At 44.8% G+C, this 26,804-nt stretch overlaps 1 protein-coding gene across 6 annotated transcripts in view; it reads right to left on the reverse strand.

The window, feature by feature from the left end:
• Positions 1-26,804, reverse strand: part of CTNNA1 (catenin alpha 1) — a 313,486-nt gene that overhangs the window by 171,373 nt on the left and 115,309 nt on the right. The window contains exon 1 of one of the 6 annotated variants that reach the window (XM_032625296.1): positions 1,326-1,467. The exons of 1 other annotated variant lie outside the window; for it this stretch is intronic. The gene's annotated coding sequence lies outside the window, so the exon portion shown is untranslated. Of the gene's footprint in view, positions 1-1,325; positions 1,468-26,804 lie in introns of those variants that run through there. 4 more of the 6 variants (XM_032625302.1, XM_032625297.1, XM_032625300.1 and 1 more) reach the window with 4 other exon arrangements.

Here is a 26,804-nt window from a genome sequence, read left to right on the forward strand (position 1 = left end):
ATCAGCCTCGTACTACACCTGGGGTGTGTGTCTCTCCTCATTACAACTGTGAGCTCTTGGGGGCAGAGACCATTTCTTAATCAACTGTGGTCCCTTAAGAAAGTGGATAAATTATTTTTTAACTTGGTAAAAGTCAAAAAGGGTAAATAATTGCGCAGAGGCTATGGATAATTTCTCAACCCCTCCCTCTTGTAAAATAAAATAACACATCTTAATTTGATTTATAGATTCATACTTTCCCAAAGTAACATACAGCTGTACAGTCTTTAAGAATCACTGCTACACAAAATATCCTTTCCTGTTGCAACAATACAGTGGTGTAATCATTTCCTTCATCATAAACATGAAATGCCCTTAATTTAGTTGGAGACTTAACATATCTTACTCTTTTCTAAATTATCCTAAGTTTTGTACAAAACAAACACACCAAAAAAATGTTACAAAGACGCGGGAGTACGTAAGAGGTTGTCAGTCCTGGATCTGAGCCAACTGCCGCCTGCATTATTGGGAAGCCATTCCTGCCAAGCCAAGGTTAGGCATTCAGTCAACATTTTTTCCAACAAGCGCTTCGCACACGCACACTCCTTTAAAAGTCAACAACAACAACAAAAACGTTCCAAGGACATTCGTGAAAACTAGTACTAATCAGTGTTAAGTGCGTCCAATTAACCAGCACAAGAAGTCTGAGTAATTTCACAACAAAGGTTAACACGGTGCACGCCAGAAGTCCACACGGGCGTGGCTGCCCTTCCCAGCCAGACTGTGTCAGAGAAAAGGGCCACTCAAAACTTTCACATACGCTCGGGCCGGGAATGCGGGGCTGCGGGCCCAGCAAACGTCCTGTCCACCTGACCAGGAAGTTTCGGGGGCGGGGGCGCGACCACAGAAACCACAAACCACACGTACTTCAATGGAAAACTCAACTCCCGGACCCGCCCGCACCTGGAACAACGCGCCGACTCTTCCCTACAAGGAAGGCAGCCGAGGGGGCCCAGCGCGGGCCTGGCGCGCACACCAAGCCCACTTGAACAAAGTTTAGAAACCGGGAGAAACTTTCAAGTGAAGAAGCGCCGCGGTGGCGCGGGGCCGGCGGCTCGCTCTGCTCCAGCCGCCGCGGCCCCTCAACTTCCCGAGCGCCAGGAAACGCCGGCCCCGCCCGGCCAGGGCCCAGGCCCGGGGCGCCGCCGAAGAGGGCCGGAGGCCGCACCAGCGCCCGCCCGGAGCCCGATTCCGGGCGGGGTCGTGGACGTGACCGCGCCCGGCCCGCCCACCCGAGAAGCCCCTCGGCCCGGCTGGGGAGCCCGCACCCGCACGAAGACAATTACCTGCGGCGAGCTCGGTGAGTGCAGGAAGATGCCCGAAGCCCGAAGCCGACTGCCGCCGCTTTGTCTCCGCCTGTCCGGCTCCGAGGAGGAAATGGGCCGCCCGGCGCCCCCGGCCCCGCCCGCCCTTCCCAGCACCTCCCTCCGGCGCGCTCTTCCCGGCGCCTCCCGCTGCAGCCCAGCTTTCCCAGTCCTCGATTTGGAGAGAGCCCTCGACCAAAGAGCCTGGCGGTGTCAGGCCTGGACCCCCAACAGGACCTCTTGCTCTCCGCCCCTCACCCCTGAGTTACTTAATTCCAGGCCCCTAGTGATCTAGGGATGGGAGTGACCCCCCCCCACTCCTAGAGGAAGGAGGAGCGCTGACTCCTGGAACAGCCCGCGAGCGGGGGAGGGCAGGTGAGTCACCGCTCTGCGCACAGGTGAGTCTCCGGGCGCGGCCTGCTCAAGCCCCACCCCCCGCTGGTGCCCCAGGGACCGGGTGAGGCGATGTAGAGTCCTGGGCTCTCTCCTCTGAAGAGTGCCACAGGTGTTCGGAGTAACAGGCTTCCGGAAAAGTGCTCCAGGTCCACCCAGGTTTTACAGAAGGAGAAACTGAGGCCTCACAGCTTGAGGCGAAGTGGAAGTAGAATCCGACTCTAGGGAACTCATAATGTGCAATGGAAGCCCTTCTAGAAGTCACCTAACTCATCTGTCACTTGACAGATAGGGAAACCAAGAGCTCTCCTGATGGAGGACAAGAGGCTTCTCACATCAGTGTCCCCTCCTGAGATTGCCCACAAGAGGCTTCTCACATCAGTGTCCCCTCCTGAGATTGCCCACAAGAGGCTTCTCACATCAGTGTCTCCTCCTGAGATTGCCCCCACACACACACACACACACACACACATACACACAAATTTGAAGGACCTGGCGTCTATTCCTATCCTTCTGGCCATTTACGGAATTTTATTCCCACTCTTCCTTATCTTCCTGATGAATGTTCCCCCAAAAAACTACAAAACAAAAAACAAACCAAATACATATTCACTATCATCCTGGCATAGAAAACCCTAATGACATTTTATCTTCATCATGGGATGATGAACGAGGTTGATTTCAGTATTGATCCATAAATCTAAAATAATGCAAGACAGTATCCACTGCTTGTTTGGTGCTGAGCACTGAACAGGATGCTAGGGAGACTTGCCTTCAACATGTTTACCCTTTACTACTTATATCTCCCTTTCCCAGGAAATGCAAACTCCTGCAAGACAGGAGCTATATCCCCTACAGCACCCAGCACGAGGCTTATCCCCTAGGCAGTGCCCAGTTAATGTCTGTGGGTGAATGTGCCCACTGTAATTCAAAGCACTATGGATTTGTGCTAGTTAAGAGTTGCTGACAAAAGGAAATAGGACCATGAAGGGAGAGAATAACCTTCAAAAGACATACCTTAATGAGGCCATTCTCTTCCAACCACACCCCATTCTGTTTCTAGCTTCAGAGCCTTTGCTCCTATGGTATCCCCTGCCTGGGGTGGCTATGGCTTCCCCCCACTACACTTAGCTACCTTAGAACATAATATTCAGTCAATACATATTTGAACTAACAAGAGACAGAGTTAAAGGATTATGCTCCATAACTTAGTATATTCATCACTTCACTCAAGTACCATTTACTCAGTTTGCAAGGCCCCATGTTCAAAAATTACTAACAATTTCAAGACAGCAACACTGGAGCATTAAACCAAGCATGGGACCTTTCTAAGTGTGGGGCCCTGCTATAGACTGAATGTTTGTGGCCCCCAAAATTTATATGTTGAAAACCTAATGCCCTAGGTGATGGTATTAGGAGATGGGGCCTTTGAGAGGTGATTAGGTCATGAGGGCAGAGCCCCCATGAATGGGATCTGTGCCCTTAAAGAGGAGGCCCCAGAGGTATCCCTTGCCCCTTCTGCCATGTGAGGACAGAGCAAGAAGGCTCTATGAACCAGGAAGAGACCTCTCACTAGAACATGATGATGCTGGTGCCTTGATCTTGGACTTTGCAGCCTCTAAAACTGTGAGAAATAAATTTCTGACATTTATAAGCTACTCATTCTGTGGTATTTTTTTATAGCAGCCCGAACGGACTGAGGCCCTAAAGATGAAAGAGTGGATTTGTTTGAGAAAAAGAAGGATCGGGGGACAGAAGAAGAATATGAGAGACTTGCAGTGTGCCCTGTAAGTTATGGGGAGTCAGTTCCTGACCCCTGAGAAAGCATGAAAAACTTACTAGGGGCAACTTGAGCATTCACTATGTCCTAAGTACTTGCTATGTGCTGGAGAAGCAGTAGTGAATAAAACTGACTTTAAAACTGAGATAATAAAACTGAGATCCCTGTTCTCACAAAATTTTAAATGTAATGGAAGAGACAGGTATTAAAACAGGTAAACTATAAAAAAAGAAGGTCAAATGTGAAGATAAGGAAGAGATACAAGTAGATTTAGGGGGAAATTAACCTAGTCTGGGGTTCAGTGACCTTTATGCTGTGACCCACTCCTGCCAGAGTTTCACACTCACCTCTCCACCAAAACTGCTTTCATCAAGGTCCCTAATAACCTCCATGATGCCAAATCCAGTGATCACTCTCTGCCCACAGTTGACTTGTACCATCAGCAGTGTTTGATCACTCTCCCCCTTAAAATACTGTCTTCATTGGATCTCCAGGGCACCAGGCTCTTCTGATTTTCCTTCAGCCTCCCTGGATGCAACTTCTTAGTCTTCTTTAATGATTCCTTCTAAATCTTCCCAACCTCTAAATAGTTCTCAAAGTGCAATCTGAGGACTCCTGAGACCTTTCCAAGGGATTGTAAGATAAAGACTATTTTCATAGTAATACTAAAATATCATTTGCCTTTTTCACTCCCAATATCTCATGGTGTACAATAGAGTGTTTTACAGGTTACATGACATATAATATGGCGTCACACAGAATGCAGAAGCAGATACAAGAATACAGCTACCTTGTATTAAGCCAGACATTAAAGAAATTTGCAAAAATTTGCAAAAAGGACACTTCTCCCCCTGAATTTTGTTTCAGAAAACATTGTTATTTTTCTTTTAAAATATGCTATTTTAGGGCTTCCCTGGTGGCGCAGTGGTTGAGAGTCCACCTGCCGATACAGGGGATGCGGGTTCGTGCCCCGGTCTGGGAAGATCCCACATGCCGTGGAGCGGCTGGGCCCGTGAGCCATGGCCGCTGAGCCTGTGCGTCCGGAGCCTGTGCTCTGCAACGGGAGAGGCCACAACAGTGAGAGGCCTGTGTACCGCAAAACAAACAAACAAACAAACAAAAAATGCTATTTTATACTTTAAACCAACACCTATAAAAGCAAGTCTACCAAAATAAACTTTGACTTTCTATGTTTTAAAAAAAATCTATTATGATAATGTAATAGTACAGTCAATATTGGTAGATAAAATTCACCTAAACAAAAGCTCTTCAAGATCCTCAAAAAATTTTAAGAGTGTAAAAGGATCTTGAGGTTAAAAAGTTTAAGAACTACTGTTAGAGTGTCCCAGGACTCCCTCCTTGGACCTCTTTTTCTGTCTACCATCAACTCATCGGTGATCTCATCCAGTCTTTTGCCTTTAACTATGCTGTCAACTGTAGGTTTATATCTCAACCTGAACCTTTCCCTCTGAATTCTAAACTCCCACTTTCAGCTCCCTACTTGATACCTTGGTTTGGATATCCAGTAGGCATCTAGGCATCTCACACTTTATGTCTATATGTCCAAAATTGATTTCCTGATACCTTTGTCCAAACCTATTGATCCCACAGTTTTCTTCATTTCATAAATGGCAATTCCATTCTTGCAGTTGTTTAGGCCAAACTTTGGAGTCATCCTTGACTATTTTATTTCTCTCACACATTTCATACCTGATTCCTGGCAAATCCTGTGGCTCTCTCTTCAATGTATATTCAGAATCCACCAACTTTTTACCATGTCCATTGTTACCATCCTATGTCAAGCTATTATCATCACTTAGCTTGAATTTAACAGGAGCCTCCTAACTGGCCTTCCTACTTCTGCCCTTGCCTCCCTCAGTCTAGTCTCAATTCAGCAGCTGGAGTGATCCTGTTAAAATTTTTAATAAGTCCAAACATGTCACTCCTACTTTGCCCAAAACCCTCCAGTGGCTCCTATCTCACTCAGAGTAAAAGGCAAGGTCCATATGAGGGCCTCCAGAGCTCACCTGCCTCACCACAAACCTGACACACTGGCCTCTACAATTTCTGGAACACTTAGAGACAGGCTCTCGGCTTAGGGCCTTTGCTTTCTGCCTGGAATGTTCTCCTCCAAATAGCTGCCTAACTCACTCCCTCACCTCCCCCAGGTCTTTTGCTCAGCTGTCACTTTCTTGGTGAGGCTTCCTCCTGGCCACCCTATCTAAAATTGCATTCCCTTCCCTCAGCATCCCATCCTTCCTTCTTTGCTTTTATTTTTCTCCTTAGGGTGGATCGCCATCTGACATATAAAGTTGTACAGTATATATCTACACATATATTTTTTAAATTATTGTTTTCTCCTCTCTTCCTCTCACTAGAATTTAAGCCCCATGAGGGGTAGAATTTTTGTCTGTTTTGTTCAGTGCTATATCGTTGGTACCTAGAATATATTTCTAGAAGAGGACCTGAGGGACATAGATCCCTCAATAAATATTTGTTAAATGAATGAAAGAAAGAATACATGGAGTCTATAGAAAAGCCATTGACAAGGTGGATAGGGAGGGAAGGAAAGAGTATTTCTAGACAAGGGGACAAGCAAGTTTGAAAGCCCCAAGTCCCACTACAGGAAAAGAAGTCCCGTGATTTGAGAGCTGTAAAGTAAGGAGAGGCCAGACTGGAGAAGGCTTTGTAAGGCTTCAGACTTGATTGTGAGGGAATGGGCACCACAAAGGATTTCAGACATAAAGAGATAAAGATGATAATATTTCGGGTTTTTTTAAATTCACTTTGGGTGACTTCCCTGGCAGTCCAGTGGTTAAGACTTCGCCTTCCAATTCAGGGGGTGCGGGTTAGATCCCTGGCTGGGGAGCTAAGATCCCACATGTCTCAGAGCCAAAAAACTAAAACATAAAACAGAAGCAATATTGTAACAAATTCAATAAAGACTTTAAAAAACATTTTAAATAAATAAAATTCACTTTGGAAAAAAGCAGATTGTAAAGCAATGCATATAATATCCCATTTACGTTTTAACAATGAATACATATTCGTTTTAAAGCTCTTTTCTCATAGCATCTGAGCCATTTAAAACCCATCATCTGTTCAAAACCCTCCAGTTCTTCTCATCTTACTCTAAATAAAAGAGTGGTAGGGCTTCCCTGGTGGTGCAGTGGTTGAGAGTCTGCCAGCTGATACAGGGGATGCAGGTTCGTGCCCCGGTCTGGGAAGATCCCACATGCCGCGGAGCGGCTGGGCCCGTGAGCCATGGCTGCTGAGCCTGCGCATCCGGAGCCTATGCTCTGCAACAGGAGAGGCCACAACAGTGAAAGGCCCGCGTACCGCAAAAAAAAAGTAAATAAAAGAGTGGTAGTCTTACCCAGCAACCTCAGACCCATCTTTGGCTTTTCCCCTCCATCCTTACACTCCAACTCACACTGGAGTCCCAGACATTCCCATAACACAAGGAAGCACTTTCCTTCCTCAGAGCCTTTGCGTTTCCAGTTTCCTCTACTTGGAATGGTCTTCTCCCCCAAAACTCCTTAGCTCACTCCATGGCTTTGTTCAGATCTCTGCTCAAATATCACCTTATCCAAGAGTCTTTCCCTAATTACCCTTTGTAAAATAACACTAGCACCCACTTCCCTTCCTGCCTCTCTCCATTTTATTTCTTTACCCTGCTGTACTTCTTAGCACTTGTCACCACCTAACACATTCAGTGTTTCATCATCACCTGGTCAGAGAGACCTTTCCTGACCACATCTCCCACACCCCAGTCACTCTCCACCCACGTTACTGCATTTCTATTCTTTATAGCACTCATCCCTCTCTAGAATTGTCTTGTCTAATGGTTTATTTTCTGTCTCCTCTATTAGACTATATACTCCATGAGGACAGGAATCTTGTCTGACTTTTTTACTTCTCTGCTCTGATAATGTAGCACAGTGCTGAACTTCCCTGGTGGTGCAGCGGTTAAGAATTCGCCTGCCAAAGCAGGAGACACGGGTTCGAGCCCTAGCCCGGGAAGATCCCACATGCCGCGGAGCAACTAAGCCCATGCACCACAACTACTGAGCCTGCATTCTAGAGTCCACGAGCCACAACTACTGAGCCTGCGTGCCACAACTACTGAAGCCCACATGCCTAGAGCCCGTGCTCCACAACAAGAGAAGCCACTGCAATAAGAAGCCCACGCACTGCAACCAAGAGTAGCCCCTACTCACCGCAACTAGAGAAAGCCTGCGCGCAGCAACAAAGACCCAACACAGCCAAAAATTAAAAAAAAAAATTTAGCACAGTGCCCGGAAGATAAAATGCACTTTAAGGGACTTCCCTGATGGTCCAGTGGTTAAGACTCCATGCTCCCAATGCAGGGGGTACAGGTTCGATCCGTGGTCGGGGAACTAAGATCCCAAATGATGCGTGGCTCAGCCAAAAAAAAAAAAGCACTTAAAAATATTTGGAGAAAGAATGAGTGGCCATATATATAGGAGGAAATCCAAGTGTCATTGAAGCCAAGGACTTGGTCACTAATGTCAATTGATGGTATTTGGATTGAAACTTCAGGTTTCAACTTAGGTTGCTGAACATAGTGTACATAATCATGAGGATTAAGGTGCATCAAGAATGTTAAGGAGGGCTCCCCTAGTGGCGCAGTGGTTGAGAGTCCGCCTGCCGATGCAGGGGACACGGGTTTGTGCCCCGGTCCAGGAAGATCCCACATGCCGCGGATCGGCTGGGCCTGTGAGACATGGCCACTGAGCCTGCGCGTCCGGAGTCTGTGCTCTGCAACGGGAGAGGCCACAACAATGAGAGGCCCGTGTACCGCAAAAAAAAAAAAAAAAAAAGTTAAGGAAAAAACAGTCCGAAAAAGTCAATCAGCAAGACTTCCCAGAGTATTCTGAAAAGTAACATAAAATAATGTCAAAATGTCAATAAAGATGAACCATCAGAGATCATTTTAGAGATTCTCTACATTATGAGGACTTCATTATTATTTATCTTCATGTGCTGGTAAATAGCTTTACAGTTTACAAAGCACGTTCCTGTTTATTATCTCATTTGAGGAAGGAAGAACCAAAATGAGTAAAGATCCGAAAATAATGAAGATGAGAACAGACTTGGCAGCTTTGGAAAACATTTACCTCTTGTTGCCATGAAATGATGAGCCACCCTCCCCCAATAAGACCCATAGAAGAGACCAAAGGGACTCTTGGATTAGCCTGGGAAAGCCAACAAAGGGGATCAGACTGGGACAGGAGTCAGAAAAAACTAAAGGTCAAACCTAGGTGTGGTGGGCTTCCCTGGTGGTGCAGTGGGTTAAGAATCCTCCTGCCAATGCAGGGGACACGGGTCGGGGAAGATCCCAGATGCCGCGGAGCAACTAAGCCCGTGCACCACAACTACTGAGCCTGCACTCTAGAGCCCGTGAGCCACAACTACTGAGTACGCGTGCTGCAACTACAGAAGCCCGCGTGCCTAGAGCCTGTGCTCCGCAAGGAAGAGAAGCCCGCGCACCGCAACAAAGAGTAGCCCCCACTCGCCACGACTAGAGAAAGCCCGCGCACAGCAACGAAGACCCAATGCAGCCAAAAATAAATAAATAGAACCCTAAGTGTGGGACCACGTCAGGGTCAGAGGCAATTGGATGCCTACTGGCACTGGTTGCCTTTCCGTTCCCTTTCAGATGGCTGGGGGAAAGCAGTAAAGCCCTGCCATCCTGGCAGTTTTGTCTGTTAGCTTAACTAACACCAGGGTATTTTCCTCATTTCTGTGTAGTACAGTAATTCACAACTCTGTCTGCACCTTAGAATCACCTGAAGAGCTTTTTAAAAATATGATACCCAGGCACCACCCCGCGGGCTCAGATTCAGTTGTTCTTAGGCAGGGACTAAGCTTTTTTTTTTTTTTTTTTTCCGGTACGCCGGCCTCTCACTGTTGTGGCCTCTCCCGTTGCGGAGCACAGGCTCCGGACACGCAGGCTCAGCGTCCATGGCTCACAGGCCCAGCCGCTCCGCGGCATGTGGGATCTTCCCGGACCGGGGCACGAACCCACGTCCCCTGCATTGGCAGGTGGACTCTCAACCACTGCGCCACCAGGGAAGCCCGGTACTAAGCATTTTTAAAAATCTCCCTGGGTGATTCTACTGTGCAGCCAGAGTTGAGAATCATTGATAACTTGTCTAAGGTTGGACAGAAAACAAAGTGAAGTCAAGTATACTTAAAACTCATTCATTAATTCATTTGTTCACACAATTATAATTATTTTAATACTCAGTGACTGAAAATAATAATAGCTTGTATTTACTAAGTCTTTAGTACATGCCAGTTTCCGTGGTAAGAGCTTCACATGTCATCCAAACCTCTCAATAATCCTAAAGAAGTTAGGATTATTGTATGTCTCATTCTATAAGTGAGAAACAGAAGCTTGGGTCACACTGGGAATATGGCAGTGCTGGGACCCAGATCTACCAGAGTCCAGAACCAAGCTCTTAACCTTGCCCCACTTAGCTTCTGAAATGTCAATGGCTTTTTTTTTCTTTTTAATTTTTTTTTTTGATAAATTTATTTATTTATTTAGGCTGCATTGGGTCTTCGTTGCTGCGTGTGGGCCTTCTCTGGTTGTGGTGAGCGGGGGCTACTCTTTGTTGTAGGTTGTGGAGCATGGGCTATAGGAGCACAGGCTCAGTAGTTGTGGCCTGCGGCCTCTAGAGCACAGGCTCAGTAGTTGTGGCTCATGGGCTTAGTTGCTCCGTGCCATGTGGGATCTTCCCGGACCTAGGGCTTGAACCCGTGTCTCCTGCATTGGCAAGTGGATTCTTAACCACTGCACCACCAGGGAAGTCCCATGTCAATGGCTTTTAAAAATTCTTTGTTGACAAGCTACAGTCAGAATAGTTTTCATTTTAAGGCTATACTATGATGGAGGTAATTTAAATCCCTGGTTGTTATACTGTTACATTTTGTCTTTTTACACAGCTTCAAACAGTGTGATAAGTGAGGCTGGTTGGGAGCTTCTTTTGGGTGTGGGGGGTACCAGGACAGGGGCTCACTTGTATCCTTTCCAGGGCTCTTCTAATAGAGGATGCTGTTGGCTTTATTTGGTGAGTTAAGTTTTAAATAAAAGAACCAAACTTAGGCCCTTGATGCTTAAGAAACATGCATAAGGTTCTCTTTATTCATGTTATTCACCTTCCCTGCAGAAACTGAAATCAAGATTTAGTTTTTAAAATCAGTCAGCAGTGGGTGTTCACGATTCTTTCCTCTCTGATATGATCAGAGATGAGTACACAAAAACACTCTCCCCATTTCATGCTCATATTTTTGTTGATAACAGTGGGGAAAGAGAACCTGAAAAGATAAAAGTTAAAGACTGTGACAACCAAGCACAATCGTATCTAAAAAGAAGTCTTTTAAAAAGGGAGGGAGGAACTTCCCTGGTGGTGCAGTGGTTAAGAATCTGCCTGCCAATGCAGGGAACATGGGTTTGAGCCCTGGTCCGTTAGGATCCCATATGCCACGGAGCAACTAGGCCCGTGCACCACAACTACTGAGCCTGTGCTCTAGAGCCTGTGAGCCACAACTACTGAGCCCACATGCCACAACTACTGAAGCCCACGCACCTAGAGCCCATGCTCTGCAATAAGATAAGCCACCGCAATGAGAAGCCTGCGCACCGCAACAAAGGGTAGCCCCCGCTCACAGCAACTATAGGAAGCCCGCGCTCAGCAACAGAGACCCAATGCAGCCAAAATAAATAAATATTTTTTTTTAAAAAAGAAAGAAAAAAGGGAGGTAGATAAAAGAGGGTTGTTTGTGCTTTATTTTTCTCTTTAAAGTATCAGTAGGCTTTATTATGGAAACCTGGTTCTTTGTATTCACCATTCTAAAAATTCCTTTTATGTCTGGCATTTTTAGATTTTTATAAGAGTATGAAAAGTGCTATCAAAATAAGAATTGTTGCATTGTAATGTAAGCTCAATTAAATTAATATACTTTAGATTTCAGATGTAATAGTGAATGAGTCATTTGTCTCCATTCATTGCTTTCGTTGCTTAACAATTTTTCTAAATTCCAAGAAACTTTGAGAAAAAGAAAACCTATTTGAACAGAGCAGGGAGATACATCTGCCAAGAATCTTTACATGCCCCTGTGTGTCCCATATGGGCATTCTGAACACAGGAAAACTTAAAGTGGAAGCTGGGGCAGCCTTTGTCTTTGGTTTGCCCAGAGTGAATTTGATTCTGAGTTGACTAGAGTCAGGCAGTCTAGTAGACCCTGAGATTCCCAGACTCTATGAGCTCACAGTGGAGTCTGGCAAACCTACATTCCATCCTGTCTGTCTCCCTCCATCAGTTCTTACCAGTCCAGCTTCTTTATTTCTTTAGTCACAGTAACTCACTCTTCTACCTGCCTGTAAGTTTGGCAGGTGCTGCCCCTCCATCACAGAAGGCTATTACCATATTCATTCATTCATCCATTTTTTTGCTCAATCAACAAATATTTTGGAGGACCTACTATGTGACATGCATTGTACTAGACCCTGGAGATACCTTAGTGGGCAGCCCTCATGAAATTTACATTCTAGAGAAGGAGAAAGAAAATAAGTAGGTAACAGTTAAATGAACAATGTGATTTCAGGTAGGGGTAAGTGCTAAGAGTGACCGGAAGGAGGCATGCTTATTTGGATAGAAAGGTCAGGAGAGGCCTCACTGAAAAGGTGAGCTTTGAGCTGAGACCTGAAAGAACAAATTGAGCCCTGTGATGGGGCACAATATCCCACAGGAGGAAATAGCAAGTGTAAAGACCTGAGGGTGGGAATAAGGCTGGTGTATTCAAGGAACACAAGAAAGACAAGTGTGTGAGGGGTAGTAAATGAGGAAAAGATAATACTACATAAGGTCAGAGGAGTAGGCAGGGGCCAAATCATGTAGGACCTTGTAGGTGATAGTAAGGACTTTGGGTTGTCCTTTAAGAGCAATGCAAAACCCCTAGTAATATTAAGAAATGAAGTGGTGACCGTGATCTGATTTGCATTTTTAAAAGGTCACTTGACTGCTATATTAAGAATGAAGTGTGGTTGCACAGCAAAGGAAACCATAAGCAAAACAAAAAGACAACCCTCAGAATGGAGAAAATATTTTCAAATGAAGCAACTGACAAGGGATTAATCTCCAAAATATACCTCATGCAGCTCAATATCACAAAAACCAAATAATTCAATGAAAAAACAGGCTTAAGGCCCAAGTAGACATTTCTCCAAAGAAGACATAGAGATGGACAACAAACATATGAAAAGATGCTCAGCATCACTAATTATTAGAGAAATGCAAATCAAAACTACAATGAGGTATCACCTCACACAGGTCAGAATGACCATCATCAAAAAATCTACAAACAATAAATGCTGGAGAAGGTGTGGAGAAAAGGGAACCCCCCTACACTGTTGGTGGGAATGTATATTGCTACAGCCACTAAGAACAGTATGGAGGTTCCTTAAAAAACTAAAAATAAAGCTACCGTATGACCCAGCAATCCCACTCCTAGGCATATATATGGAGAAAACCATAATTCAAAAGGATGCATGCACCACGATGTTCACTGCAGTGCTATTTACAATAGCCAGGACATGGAAGCAACCAAAATGTCCTTCAACAGAGGAATGGATAAAGAAGATGTGGTACATATATACAATGGAATATTACTCAGCCATTTAAAAGGCATGAAATAGTGCCATTTGCAGCGATATGGATGGACCTAGCAATTGTCATACAGAGTGAAGTCAGAAAGAGAAAAATATCATATAATATCGCTTATATGTGGAATCTAGAAAAATGGTACAGATTAACTTATTGGCAAAGCAGAAATAGAGTCACAGATGTAGAGAACAAGCTATGGTTACCAAGGGGGGAAGGGGAGGGTGGGACGAGCTGGGAGATTAGGATTGACATATATACACTACTATGTATTAAATAGATAACTATTTAGAACCTACTGTTTAGCACAGGGAACCCTACTCATTAATCTGTGGTGACCTAAATGGGAAGGAAATCTAAAAAAAAGAGTGGATAGGGCTTCCCTGGTGGTACAGTGGTTAAGAATTTGCCTGTCAGTGCAGGGGACACGGGTTTGAGCCCTGGTCCGGGAAGATCCCACATGCCATTGTGCAACTAAGCCCATGCACCACAGGTACTGAGCCTGCGCTCTATAGCCCATGAGCCACAACTACTGAAGCCCGTGCGCCTAGAGCCCGTGCTCCACAACAAAGAGAAGCCCATGCACCACGAAGAAGAGTAGCCCCTGCTCGCCGCAACTAGAGAAAGCCCACGCACAGCAACGAAGACCCAACACAGCCTAAATAAATTTTATTTTAAAAAAAGAGTGGATGTACATATACGTATAACTGATTCACTTTGCAGCACAGTAGAAACTAACACAACATTGTAAAGCAACTATACTCCAATAAAAATTAATAATAATAAAAAAAGTAACATGAAAACAAAACAAAAAGAATGAAGTGCGGGACTTCCCTGGCGGTCCAGTGATTAGGACTCTGGTGGGGGAACTAAGATCCTGCATGCCATGCCATGTGGTGCGGCCAAAAAAAAAAAATGAATGAAGGGTAAGAGAACATGAATGAATGCTTTTCATCATACATTAATTTATTCACCCATTCAAAAATATTTTTTGAGTGGCTAATTACCAGACAGTATGCCAAGCACTGGGAAATCATAGTGAGCCAAACATCATTCCTCCCCTCAAGGAGTTTATAGGATAGCTGAGGGACAAAGAAGTACATAGGCTCTTATAATGAGCTGAGTCCTGTGCTGGGAGTAATCTCCATTTGTTAAGGGTACCATTCATTCATTCATTTAGTAAGTATTTACGTGCCAAGCTCTTGGGATACAATGATGAACTAAACAGACAACATACATACCCCCATGGTGTTTACAGATTAGCAGAGGAGGCAGACATTAATTAAACACTCTCATGGACACGTCATTACCCATTGTGATACGAGCTATGAAAGAAAAATAATGTGAGAATGTATAAGAGGGAAGCTTGGATTAGTCTGGGAGGACTCAGGAGGCCAGAAGGATGAGCTGCAAGTAAAGAGGTAGGTAGGTAAAAAAAGAAAGGAGGATTGTCAATTATGTCTCAATAAAACTGGGAAGAAATAAAAAAAGAAAAAAAAAAAGGAGGGGAAGAGTGCTGTGGCCCACTGAACTCTAACCCTAGCTCTGCAGGACAGGAAAGACTTTCTGACATCTAAGCTGAGTCCTGAAAGATAAGTAGGAGTTAGCCAGGTGAAGTGTTGTTGGAGGTGAAGGGAAGGCATTCAAGAGCAAGGGAACAGCCTGTGCAAAGGCACAGATGCAACAGAATATAGTGGATTCAAGGGGAAAGCAAGATGTTCGATATGACTGGGCTGGGGGACTTCCCTGGCAGTCCAGTGGTTAAGAATCTGCCTTCCAATGCATGGGACGCGGGTTTGATCTCTGGTCGGGGAATTAAGATCCCACATGCCACAGGGCAACTAAGCCTGCGTGCCGCAACTACAGAGCCCATGTGCTCTGGAGCCCATGTGCCACAACTAGAGAGAAGTCCAAGTGCCACAACAAAGACCCGACACAGCCAAAAATACATAAATAAATAAATATTTTTTTAAAATGACTGGGCACAGCAAGGTCAGAGAGAATAGAGAAGCGAGCAGGTTAGAATCATGCCATGCTAATAAATTCTTTTGACTGGTAAAGGATTTTAAGCAGGGGAATGACCATGCAAGATGGAGTATTAGAAACATCTCTGGACACAGAAAGGAGACTGGGCTGAGCGCCACACAACACGCCACACTTTATCCAGAACAGCAGTTCCTACTGAAAGTGGGCATTATGCCCTCAGTGAAACCCTTCTTGGGGTTTTCTGGGTTGAGCAAGCTCCAGTTTAGCAAATGAAATTGGCTACCCCATTACTGCTTTTCCCAGCCTCCACAGCCCAGTCCAGGACCAACAGGAGTCAGGAATTCAGAAGACATCCACCTGCTGTGCTAAGCAACAACACATCAGTGCCTCCAACACTGGGCACACCAGTTTCCTCTGCCTCCTGGGCCATAATACAGTGCACAGAGCAAGGTCCCCTTAGATCACAATGCCTTATCCCTTTCATTAATTTGCTTAAGGTGAGGTTGTGACCCCCTGACTGCTATCATTTGCCCTCAGCATTTTGCTCTCACCTTGAGCTTTCAGCCAAACCTCTGGCTCTCTGGACCAAAGCCCTTTTTACCTGGTGGTGAGCAATGTCTTCTGACTGCCCTGCCCATCAAAGGGTATTCAGGTTTAGGGGGTAGGTAGAAGGTGTCCTGTGTCTTCACTGAGGCTGAGGCCCAGGAGACTAGGGTGAGATTTCCAAAATGTGGTCCTGGCAGGTGCTCCCTGCCTCAGGTGGCTTACCGTTGTTACAGGACAAAACCTAAACAATTTAGCCTGCCTACAGGGCCTTTGGGGATCTGCTCCTTTCTACAAGCTGTCTCCCTGCCAGGTAGGCTCTTCTCCCAAATCTCCCTATGGCAGTGCCTTCTTATTGTTCAGGTCTCAACTCAAATGTCACCACCTCAATTCAGCCTTCCTGATCACCCACTCTAAGGTAGCTGGATAGTCACTCTCTATCCCATCATCCCATTGTATTTTCTTCATAGCACATGTTACCATCCAAAATTATTCATTTGTCTACTTACTTATTATTGGTCTTCTCCCTCTAGGATGTAGCCTGACATCTTGGATCTTGTCTGTCTTGTTCACTATTTTATTCCCAGTACCTAGAACAATGTCTGGCACATAGTAGGTGCTGAATGGATGAATGGTGCTGGTCTATCTTTCCAACCTCATCCCACTCAATTCCTGAGATTTGGAAGGATGGGGGTTTATGAATGTCTTTAGACCTGATTCACTAATCAAAGCCTCTAATTCCTTCAGCTTGGAACAACTTTCCTCCTCTCCTCACAACCCACCTTCCTATCCCCCACAGTTATTCTCTTTTTTCTTCCAGATTCTGATATCCTCCCAGATATTCACGCCTGGTACACACAACTGTCAAGGCTTATCTCACTGTATTGCAATGACACATTTACCTGTCATCTATCCCACTAGCCCATATCAGTGAGCTGCTCAAGGAAGGCATCCATTCACCTCCTTACCCCTAGCACACAACACAATAACCAGCACATAATAGGTACTTCACTATTGTGTGTTGACTGACTAGATAGAAAAATGTGGTTCAGAGAAATATGAATTAGGAAACGGTCATTTTTATGGCAGTAGTAGGAGGGGTTGTCATGAATCTAGACCTAAAGCAGAGAGGCAGCCCCTTCCTATGGGCCAAACCAGGAAAATAACACCGTATTAAATTCTGATAACTAAGAGCAAAAGGCAGAGGGTGTGGCCAAAAAGATCCTACTTCTCATCATCCATGTCCTCCCAAGTTGGCAAGAGCAGTGAATTCACAGGTGAGAAGTACAGGAGCATTCTCACTATCAGCTCTGGCAGGATCCATCAAAGAGGCCTGGGAGGAGTGCTAGCTAAAGTTTGCACAGAGCTTCCTAATCCTCCAAGCATGTCCTCAAACCTTATCTCACTATGGTCTGGGGGGAAGGAAAGTAGATTTTATCCTATCAAAAAGGCTCAAAGGGGCTTCCCTGGTGGCGTAGTGGTTGAGAGTCCACCTGCTGATGCAAGGGACACAGGTTCATGCCCCGGTCCGGGAAGATCCCACATGCCCCGGAGTGGCTGGGCCCGTGAGCCATGGCCGTTGAGCCTGCATGTCTGGAGCCTGCGCTCCGCAACGGGAGAGGCCACAACAGTGAGACGCCTGTGTACCGCAAAAAAAAAAAAAAAAGGCTCAAAGAAGTTCACAGCCTGCCCAAGGAGACATCACCAGTTGTAAGTTACTCTATAGCTGTGCCTTTATCCTGCTATTTGGGAGCCCTTAACGTGCTCATCAAAGCATTAGCTGCTAAGCTCCTAGAAGTCTGTATAATTATTGTCTAAAATACAGAACAGCAGAATGTGTAATTAGATGCTTTTAATAAAGGCCTCTTGGATGCTGCTGCTGCTTCTGATGATGAAGATGATGGCAATTTTGATAATGGTGATTATGAAGATGCTATACTTGAGGACAAGGGCCAAGATGGAACCCTTATCTTGGAATGGAGCAAGAGCCAGTGTCACAGGCAAAGGGCTGATCAGGATACAGCATTACCTAGTTAATTGTCTGGACTCTTGAGCTGGGCCACCAGTGACCTCCTCAGGGCTTCACTTCTAATTGGCTGTGTAGCCTCACCAAGCCTCAGTTTCCCCATCTCTAAATGGAGAGATTGTTACCTCTTAAGTTGTTGGGAGGCTCTTTTGAAGTAATCAAATAAGCTCATTATCACGGAGCCTATGTCACAGTAAATGCTTCATGATGATACTAGCAAATTCTTACAAATGGCATACTTTACAACTGGCAATGTTCTAAGCACTTTACCTATATTAGCTCATTTATGTAATACCCTATAAGGTAGGAACTAACATCATTACCCCTTTTTTATAGATAAATAAACTAAGGCACACACAGGGAAGTTGAATAATTTCCCCACAGTCACAGAGCCAGAAAATGCCAGAGCTGGGTATTGAACCCAGGCAGTTCAAAGTCCAGAGGCATTACACAGCTATGATGACCACGGTGGCCATGGTGATGTGCTGCTCAGATTTCCCTTTGAGAAAACTGCTGTAGTGAGCAGAGCTGACTGACCTCAAGATCTATCACAGCATCCACACCAAGGCCACGCACCCTCTGGGCTGCTCTCAGCCTATGTCTGAACCTAGCAGGGGTACTAGAGTTGGGCCTTTCCTGCACAACATGGGACTGTTCTGATGGACAACTTTTTTGTGTGTGTGGTAAAATATACATAACATAAAGTTCATCATTTTTTTTTAAAGTTCATCATTTTAACCATTTTTAAGTATACAGTTCAGTGGCACTAAGTGCATTCACATTATTGTGCAACCATTACCGCCATTCATCTTCAGAACTTTTTCTTCTTCCCAGACTGAAATTCCATACTGATTAAACATTAAGTCCCCACTCCCATGCCCCCCAACTGAAGCTCCTGGCAGCCACCATTCTACTTTCTACCTGTATGAATTTGACTACTCTAGGTACCTCATATAAGTGGAATACTACACTGTTTGTCCTTTTGTGACTAACTTATTTTGCTTAGCATAATGCCTTCAGGGTTTACGCATGTTATCAGGTGTCAGATTCCTTTCCTTTAAGATTGAATAACAGACTTCCCCGGTGGTGCAGTGTTTAAGAATCTGCCTGCCAATGCAGGGGAAATGGGTTCGATCCCTGGTCCGGGAAGATCCCACATGGCGCGGAGCAACTGAGCCCGTGTGCCACAACTACTGAACCCTGGATGCCCTAGAGCCTGCACGCCACAACTACTGAGCCCACATGCTGTAACTACTGAGCCCACGTGCTGCAACTACTGAAGCTTGTGCACCTAGAGCCCATGCTCCACAACAAGAGAAGCAACCACAATGAGAAGGCCGTGCACCACAACGAAGAGTAGCCCCCACTCACCGCAACTAGAGAAAGCAGCAATGAAGACCAAATGCAGCCAAAAATAAACTTAAAAAAAAGAAGATTGAATAATATTCTGTGTTTTGTATATATGACATTTTGTTTATTCTTTGATCTGATGGCCAACATTTGCTCAGGACTCTCAGCAAGCCTGGCTGAGACTTTTTCAGAACTGAACTTCGGTCTGAAGCTCTTCCAACCCAATCCTCCCTCATTGCCCATCTCCTTTTCCAGATTGTCAAATCTGCATTGTAGTCAAAAGACTCTCATCATCTTCCCCAGCTTCCTCTCCCTTTATCCTTCACAGATGCTCCCTCATTAATCTCTTGCATGCCTGATCTCATCTTGGTGTCTATTTCTCAGAGGACCATACTAACACAACAGCTTCTTAATAAACATTATTTATCATTACCATTACTTCTTGGGATGGGGAAGATGCATTTAAAGCAAATTTATAAAAAGAATTTAGGGGCTTCCCTGGTGGTGCAGTGGTTGAGAGTCCGCCTGCCGATGCAAGGGACACGGGTTCGTGCTCCGGTCCGGGAAGATCCCACATGCCGTGGAGCGGCTGGGCCCGTGAGCCATGGACGCTGAGCCTGCGTATCTGGAGCCTGTTCTCTGCAACGGGAGAGGCCACAACAGTGAGAGGCCCGCGTACCGCAAAAAAGAATTTAGGACAGTTATATAGCATAATTGTGCATGGTAACTTCTTTTGGTATATATATCTCATTGTAGAAAAGTTAGAAAACACACACAAGTAAAAAGAAAATTCAATTCACCTATTATTGTACTATCCCATATTGTTTTCAACTATTACTGTCATTACTGTTTCATTTTGGGGTAGATCTCTCTAAATGTTTACCTCAACATATGCAATATCAGTTTCTTTTTTTTGCGGTACGCGGGCCTCTCACTGTTGTGGCGTCTCCCGTTGCGGAGCACAGGCTCCAGACACGCAGGCTCAGTGGCCATGGCTCACAGACCTAGCCGCTCCGCGGCATGTGGGATCTTCCCGGACTGGGGCACAAACCCGTGTCCCTGCATCAGCAGGCGGACTCTCAACCACTGCGCCACCAGGGAAGCCCTCAGTTTCTTTTTAAGAAAACTGGTTTCTTCCACAGAATGAATTGAGTGAAATGACCATGGATTGTATAAAATGACTCAGTTTAGGAATGCATTCATTTATTCACTCATTCACTCACTCATTTAATACATATTTATTGAACAGCTACCAAATATCAGGCCCTGCTCTAGGCACAAGGGATGTAAGACAGACACAGCTTTTGTCTGCAGAAAGCATACAGTCTAGTGAAACCAAAGACACATCTCCAGGCAATTACAATATACTGCTATATAGACACAGAGCAGGGACACCCAGCCCAACCTGGTTTCTTGGAGAAGGTGGTGTCTCAGTCAAGACCTGAGGGATGGCAAGGAGTTAAGCGCCAAAAGAGAGGAAATTTTAAGAGGCATTGTAGGTCTAGAACCTAGGCAAAGGGGGTTATGTATAGTAGATTTGGTTGCTTAAGGAGCAGCTGACTCTGCCCACAACTAACTCTGTGTGTGTGTGTGTCTGTGTGTGTGTGTGTGCTTAGCAGCCACTCAGACTGAGCAAGGGATAAGGCCTTAACCAGTCAAGGAATCTTGGGCAGAGGTTCTCAGTGGAGATGGCAGAGACCCAGGAACCCACTGGAGGAGAGTAGCTAACGGATTCCCAACATTAGATTGGAAATATTGGCCAGTCATTAAGTTCTCCAAGGCCAGGGATGGCAGCTACTCCACCTCTGTGGCGTCTTTAGGCCCAAGACAAAGCCAAGTACAAAGAGTATCCTTGGTTGTAACTGGTGCCCATGGATCGTTTTTTTCTCAGCCTAAAGAGGTCTCAGGCTACAGAATGACACTCTGGGTAATTCTGGCATCAACATGAAGTATGGAGTCCAGGGTCTTGGAAGTAATGCAGAAAAAATACGAAAGCCTAGCCTTTCTCTGAGATCTGAATTATTTATCAACAGAAGTAGCAACACTACCCATCACAGAATTTCCAAGAGAGGTTAAAGTTCAGCAGAACGTTAATATTGTTTCAAGAATTGTTTTGATATAAACTTTTTTTTGATAGGCAGCAGTTGATGTCTTATCTTCTGCATCCTATATTATTGTTGGCCAAGTTCTATTTTAGCATATGCATATAAATAAAATTATTCAATGAGATAATATAAAAAGGTCTTGAAGTGTACTGACAGGCACCATCATCTCATTAAATGTGAATATAACTTGGATTTTTGAGGAAAAAAGTGGTAGACAACCATGGTGTGGTATTTTTAGGTACGTAGGTGAGGCAGGCGCCCACACCTGCCACCATATCCCTCTGAACAGTAAAGACAGCTCTTCAGTTCTCTTGGGCTGGGAGGGGATGGGCTGAGGTGACCTGGCAGTACTTCCTCAGTGTCACCTTCCTTGAGTGTCAGCAAGCCCCCCCCACCACTCCACCTCCCAATTTGATGCTTAGCAAAGCAGCTGCCAGCAGGTAGCCTAGGGAGTCAAGGCCCATCTCTGTGGTCAGTGAGGCCTTGGCACTGAGATGGACAGGCACACACCCAGTCCTGGCAGCTGGACCCCCTAAGACAGGCAACCACAAAGACCAGTACTGACCAGGGGTCTAATGTCTTTCCCATGCGAGAAATGTCACCACCTCCCTCAGGGACAGGACTGGGTGGGGGCTGTCACTGGGTGGGTGAACACCCACTGGTCTCAGACAATTTGTCCGTCAGGGTAAAAATAACACCAGCCGCATCATTTTCCAAAATTAAGGGCAATGCTATAGCAAATGTATGCAGATGTATACAGACACAGATGGGAACAAGTGTATTTAATTGTAAATGAGTCAGAACGAAGCAAATGAGATTTCCCTTATATTTGGGTTCCAAAAATTACAGAGAAAATGTGCCTGAGGCAGAAACAAACCAAAAAAACCACCACACACACACACACACACACACACACACACACACACATAAAACCAGGGGTAGGTCATTGATGCAGAAGCCACATGGGAGGGAACTTTGGACATCCAGAAGGCTGGGGTGGCTTTGGTGTTCTCTGGGGGTTATGAAAGTGTCCTGGCTCCCAGAGGCCCTAAAGTGACCAAAGTGCTAACGGAATAGACACAGGCATAGACGGCAGGACTCACAGTGCCCCAGTCTCATCTGGCCCGTAGGTGCCAGAGAAAGTGGGGAAAGGAAGGGAGGGCTGCAGTGGGCTGTCCGCAAGGAGGGAGCCAAAGGCCAGCTTTTGTCACCTCAGAGAACCGGCTGAGGCAGAGAAAAGAGAGAGGGAGAAATGTGGCAGAGGAATGACAACAGAATACTTCTTGTTCGGAAAGCACCATTTCACTTCAACAGCTTTAAGGAAGCCACCTAGTAGAGTGCCTGGCGCTTGGTAGATGTTCAGTAAATACTAAAAGAAGGAAAAGAAAGAGAAAGCTTGGAAGGAAGGAAGAATATATCCTGTGAGTCCGTCCCATTCCGTGGACTAACGTGTTGCTGGAGTGAAGAATGAGGAAGCAAGAAGGCAGATTGCCCAAGTAAAAGGGACAGGCTTCAACAGGCATGATTGTGCCCTCTCTTGGGGTTCAGGGAATGTGGGGGACAGGCAGGAAAGTGAGGCACACTGATCCTGCCAGGCCTCCTCCCTCTGAAAGCTCATCCTCTCTACAGGCAGCAGTCTGGGATTCACATCTACCCCCTGTGCCTGAACTATTATAATTTGCTCCTCAGAGAACAGAAAAGATTGTTTCACCACAGCAGGAGAGCTATCCTTAAGGGCAGCAACCTGATGCGTAAGTCAGGAAGCTTTGTGTATCTGGGCCGCCTCTGAGCTCAGCACCTCTAGTAATAAATGCCTGCAAGTAGATGAATGTGTGAATGGAAGCATGCATGAATGAATGAACACAACAAAGACTCTTTCCCCACCCCAAAACGGTGTAATTCCGTGGCTTAAGCCCTTTACCTCTCCCTCCCCAGGCTTGTTTCCTCTGTGTCTTGATGATTCTCTGCCTCCCAACCTCGAGAAACAACAAACCCAGCCTTTTTACTTAGGTCCAGGCCCCTGCCAGCAGAATTCCAGGAAGGCATGAAGCACAAAGTCTCCTCTTGGGGAAAGGGCAAAGGGAGTTTTCATCCCCAGCCACCCTGCATTCTTTGTCAGTTTTGCAGTCCTTGCATTCTCTCCCCAGAAAACCCAGAGGGCTAGGTTGGCCTTCTTGACATTTGACCTAAATTCCCCCTCACCCCGGCCCGCTCCACCCTAGCCCCACTCTTGCCTCTGCTCCACCCCCAGAATATTAGCCTTGAAGAAAGCCAAAACTGTGTGTCTAGGGATCTGCAGTCAGCTCCAGGGAGGGTTCTGAGTGCCACACCCCAGAAGAGCATATTTCTCAGCTCTGCAGGTCCTCTGAGCCACCCATGCTAGTTGCCAGAAGATACAGAAGCAAAAGAGGAAACTGAAGAAATGCCTCACAGCATCACACAGCACAGCTGTGAGCAACCCAGCATCTTGACTGCAGCTCCAGTCTGCCACATGCCAGCCTGGTGGAAGGGTTACTTAAAATGAAGTCAAGGAGAGTTGAAGAACCAGCTTCAAGCGAAGGCCTGTGTCTGCTATTCACAGGCTGTTTCAGCACTGGCTTCCTACAAAAGTTCAGTGCCCAACTTCTGGCTATTTTCTGTAACATGCCTCCCATAACCCTGCCCTTGCCTTTTGTGCCCAACTCTGCATTACTTGTTCTACGTTAGAGACCTTCCATCTTCCTTCCTCTGTTTGTCTTCTCCTTCCCCCTCCTTCTCCTTCTCCCCCTCTTCCTCACTTGTTCCATTTGCTTAACAGTACAGTTTATGAAGCTCCTTCAGACATGATGAGCTCCATGGCATATGTGACAGAGCAGGGACTGTGACATACACCAAACTAGGGAGTTAGAAGGCAGGTTTTGAAAAGATGGAGAAAGAAACATTGTTGGAGAAAAGAGATATTATTGTTAGCATAATAACTACCAGAGCTATACCATAAGAGGGAAAAGCATCTTGTAGACACTTCACCCTGACTCTGGACTCTGGAAAGGCAGCCCTTGTCTTGCATCTCCTCCAAGCAAGACCTAAATATCTATGCTTGAATTTTGTGAGACATCTTGTTTTCAGTTCCCACAAAACAAACTCTGAAACAGGGATTCAGGTGCACATAGTTTATTTGGGAGCTTCCTCACTCTCCTTCTTTTCTCTTGTCCCTGTGGACTTAAAAGGTCCCTCTTATCCACCTCAAAATGTCTTTGAATCTCCACCCATGTTTTTTCCTTTGCTTTGGGCTTGTAATATTTTCCTTCCACCTGAGCTTCTGTATGCATGCACATATGTGCCCATGCACGTGTGCATACTGACACGCACACACACATACACACACACACACACCCCTCTTGCTTCTTTCAAGACTTAGTTCTGTTATCAGTTACCCCCCTTGACTGAGGAGCAGGAATCCTGAAGAGAGAGTATTCCAGGCAGCAGAAGCCATAAGAGCCTGCTCATAAACTAGGTCTAAGGGTGCCCTCCCAGTGTCTTCACATCACCCAGGATACAAAATTCCTGAGCCTGGAATTCAGTGCTTTAATCCAATTCACCATTCTTAACCTAATCTACTTCTGTCTTTTCCTATGCATCTCATTATTCAACAAACATCAAGGGCTTTACTATGTAACAAGCATGGGCCAGGCACCAGGGAAGAGCAGTGAATAAGACAGACACAGTTACACAGTCTCGGTCCTCATAGAGTTTACAGCCCATTAGGGGTGCAGAAGAGAAAGATGGAGTGGAGATCCTAGGAAAATTGCCCTTCTTTGATCCAAAAAGCATTCACTTTCTTCTCAAGTGCACATGGAACATCCTCCAGGATAGATCACATCTTGGGTCACAAATCAAGCCTCAGAATATTTAAGAAAATTTAAATCGTATCAAGCATCTTTTCTGACCACAACGCTATGAGATTGGAAATCAATTACAGGAAAAAAACTAAAAACCACAAATACATGGAGGCTAAACAGTGTGCTACTAAATAACCAAGAGGTCACTGAGGAAATCAATAAAGAAATCAAAAAATACATAGAAACAAATGACAATGAAAACATGATGACCCAAAACCTATGGGACACAGCAAAAGCAGTTCTAAGAGGTAAGTTTATAGCAATTCAATCTTACCTCAAGAAACAAGAAAAATCTCAAATAAACAATCTAACCCTATACCTAAAGCAACTAGAGAAAGAAGAACAAAGAAAACCCAAAGTCAGTAGAAGGAAAGAAATCATAAATATCAGGGCAGAAATGAACGAAATAGAAATGAAGACAACAATAGCAAAGTCAATAAAACTAAAAGTTGGTCCTTTGAGAAGATAAACAAAATTGATAAACCCTTAGCCAGACTCATCAAGAAAAAAAGGGACAGGACACAAATCAATAAAATTAGAAATGAAAAAGGAGAAATCACAACTGACATCACAGAAATACAAAGGATTATAAGAGACTACTACAAACAACTATATGACAATAAAATGGACAACCATGAAGAAACAGACAAATTCTTGGAAAGGTACAATTTTCCAAGACTAAACCAGGAAGAATTAGAAAATATAAGCAGACCTATCACAAGTAATGAAATTGAAACTGTAATTAAAAATTTTCCAACAAACAAAAGTCCAGGACCAGATGGCTTCACAGGTGAATTCTATCAAACATTTAGAGACGAGCTAACTCCAATCCTTCTTAGACTCTTCGAAAAAATTGCAGAGGGAGGAACACTCCCAAATTCATTCTATGAAGCCACCATCACCCTGATATCAAAACCAGACAAAGTTATCACAAAAAAAGAAAATTATAGACCGGGATCACTGATGAACATAGTTGCAAAAATCCTGAACAAAATACTAGCAAACAGAATCCAACAACACATTAAAAGGATCATACGCCATGATCAAGTGGGATTATCCCAGGAATGCAAGGATTCTTCAATATACTCAAGTTAATCAATGTGATACACCACATTAACAAATTAAGGAATAAAAACCATATGATCATATCAATAGATGCAGTAAAAGCTTTTGACAACATTCAATGCCATTTATGATTAAAACTCTCCAGGAAACGGCCATAGAGGGAAGCTACCTCAACATAATAAAGGCCATATATGACAAACCCACAGCAAACATCATACTCAGTGGTGAAAAACTGAAAGCATTTCCACTAAGATCAGGAACAAGACAAGGATGTCCACTCTCACCACTATTATTCAACATAGTTTTGGAAGTCCTAGCCATGGCAATCAGAGAAGATAAAGAAATAAAAGGAATAGAAATTGGAAAAGAAGAAGTAAAACTGTCACTGTTTGCAGATGACATGACATGATTTTCTACTCTATGTAGAAAATCCTAAAGATGCCACCAGAAAACTACTAGAACTAATCAATGAATTTAGTAAGGTTTCAGAATACAGAATTAATGCACAGAAATCTCTGGCATTCCTATACACTAACAACAAAAAATCAGAAAGAGAAATTAAGGACATAATCTCATTTACCATCACAATAAAAGGAATAAAATATCTAGGAATAAGCCTACCTAAGGAGGTGAAAGACCTGTA

This window comes from Phocoena sinus, chromosome 3 (genome assembly GCF_008692025.1).
Source record: "Phocoena sinus isolate mPhoSin1 chromosome 3, mPhoSin1.pri, whole genome shotgun sequence".
Taxonomy (NCBI): Eukaryota; Metazoa; Chordata; class Mammalia; order Artiodactyla; family Phocoenidae; genus Phocoena; species Phocoena sinus.